General features: G+C 38.1%; 1 pseudogene; it reads left to right on the plus strand.

Annotated features, from left to right (window-relative positions):
- The first annotated feature begins 1097 nt into the window (after nucleotides 1-1097).
- On the plus strand, nucleotides 1098-2000 carry LOC103735742 (annotated as a pseudogene).
- The last annotated feature ends 622 nt before the right edge of the window (nucleotides 2001-2622 follow it).

Consider the following 2622-nt stretch of genomic DNA (forward strand, 5'->3'; position numbering starts at 1 on the left):
ATATTTGATATTTAAGTCAACAAATTTATGGTAATTGTCCATCGTTGTACCAGACAACTAATGTATGATGCAAAATAGCATCTTCCTTTCTTGCACACTTCATTTTTTAGTTTTCAATTGTATTATCTCCATTTTATATAACAGCATGTGTTTTTTTCCCCCCATAGATCATGATTTCCATAAAGTTGTCACACTTGCATGGATTACTGCTTTCTTTCTAGCAAAAAAATTTAGGCTGAGTATTAAATAACACATATTTATCAAATGCTTAAAGTTGATATGGATACACTAATTTAGAAATATTTGACAAAAATTCTTGTGGAGGTAGTAATATTGCAATTCAGAAAATATGACTTTAAGTGTTACCTTAAGTTCATGCAAGTGAAACATGTCTGCCAGACAAAATGTTGGTGCTTCACATCTTACATGCAGGTCACATGTACACTGGACTTTCTAACATAGTGTTTAATATTGATGTTTTAAAATATGTCATAGATGTGCCAAAAGATACCTTGTTAGCCTAAGTGATAGTTCTTTTAGTCAATCCATTGAGGCTAAGCAGCAAGTTGAAGTCTTCTCTGCTTTTCCCTCTTACTCAACTGTATAGAGCTGTACATGTCAGTGTTATAGACAGAAGATGAGGCAAAGAGAAGCGAGACTCATACTTTGCAAAGAAAGGTGTGGTATCTAGTTGGATTCAGTGACTTCAGCTTAACTGAAGTTCAAAAATGAAATAAGATAATCATAAATTAGTGAAGGAATTATCATACTAGACAACCATCAGCTTGAAACTCATGTAAGCAGTGTATGTCTGAAGGAGCTATGTCTTCAGACAATGTTAACACTATTAACTGATAAACAGTTTTATCCTTCTTGTTATGTAGAGATTAGTAAAATCAATAAAATAATATGAAGAGTTAAAAATTTGTGTCACAGTATATGGATTGTGTAGCACTGAATTACTACTGAAGATGCTAATCTTTTGGCTCCATCTACCACAGGTCAACCCTAAATGTCTCATGATAAGAAGAAAATCAGATACTGGAGGAAATTCTGCTTTTCTACAGAATGGCCTGATCTTACAAACATCTAAATGCATGGCAGGTTGGAATCCCACAGGTGTGAGGGAATTCATTCTGATAGGATTGACTGAAAACCCTAACTTGCAGGTTCCTCTCCTCTTAATTTTCAGTCTTATCTACCTTATAACACTTTTAGGGAATTGAGGGATGATTGCCTTCATCTGGTTGAATTCTCAAATTCAACCTTCTTCCTTGGCAACGTCTCTTCCTGTGACATCTGTTACTCTACTGTCTTAGCTCCTAAGATGCTGTTCAATTTCATGTCAAAACCTATGTCCAGTACATTAATTGGCTCTATTCTGCAAAGTTTTTTTTTTTTACTGTAAGTCACCACAGATAGCATCCTCCTATCTATGATGGCTTATGACTGATTGGTATATGGCCATTCCAAACCCCTTGTTGTATAGAGTCATTTTGACCCAAAGTGTCTGTCTGCACATAGATGGTCTTTGCATGTTATTTAGTTGGGCTCATTAATTCCCTGACACACACAATAGGGTTGCTCAGACTGGACTTCTGTGGTTCAAACATTGTGAATCACTACTTCTGTGACATCCCTCCACTTTCGAAGCTCTTATGCCCTGATGCACACACCTGTGAGATGCTGCTTTTGGTCTTCTCTGGAGTGATGCCATGTTCATTTTCATCATCATTGTGGTCCTTATATCTGCATCATCAGTGCAATCATGAAAATCTGCTCAGTTGAGGGGAGACACAAAACATTCTCTACATGTGCCTCACACCCAACTGCTGTGACTTTATGAGTCTGGAGCCTTTAGCTATATCCAGCCAATTTCTCAGTAATTTCTGGAACAGGAAAAGGTCTCTGCAGTGTTTTACATATTGGTCATTCCCATGCTGAACCCACTGATTTGTAGCCTGAGGAATAAGGGCGTGAAAAAAGCAGCAAAAAGATGAATACTGATGATGAGAATCTAAACGACTCAATTTTGGTTATAGCTTTGTAAACCTGAGATTGATCTTAAACAGACTTGCATTAAAATTTGAACATATATGTTCAAAAAGATATATCCTCTACTGACATATTCTTATGCTATTTGGGCGGAAGTTGTGGAGACTCAGGTTTGCTTTGCTTAGCGGGGGTACCTGCTTGCTTCAGGGCAGAGGGTCTGATCAGTGAAAGAGTCATAAATTCCTGGACCTGTGTCTTCCCAACAGGACATTTAACCTGTTAGTTGGCGCCAGAAGGATTCTTAAACTTTTACTCAAGGTTGTCAATGCCCATCCAGTAATTTATTGGCCACAATGTTTTCTTTCTTAGAGCTAAAAGCATGGTAAACTTTTAGCTTTTAGCTCAGGAGTAAACCTTTAACCTGGCCTAATCTCTTAGCCAGGGATAGCTGAATTATTTGTTCAGGACAAGGAGATGAGCTAAGAGTTGTTGACCAAGATGCTTTCCCACAGAGCAGGGAGCCTGCACTTTTATGACTGGGCCACTTCCTCCTGCCAGCCTAACAGTGTTCTGCAAGGCAGGGATTATCAGAGCCACTGTTTTCAGTGCCCCTCCCTTTAGCAGAGA

Source organism: Nannospalax galili, unplaced genomic scaffold (genome assembly GCF_000622305.1).
Source record: "Nannospalax galili isolate Female #2095 unplaced genomic scaffold, S.galili_v1.0 scaffold1417, whole genome shotgun sequence".
NCBI lineage: Eukaryota > Metazoa > Chordata > Mammalia > Rodentia > Spalacidae > Nannospalax > Nannospalax galili.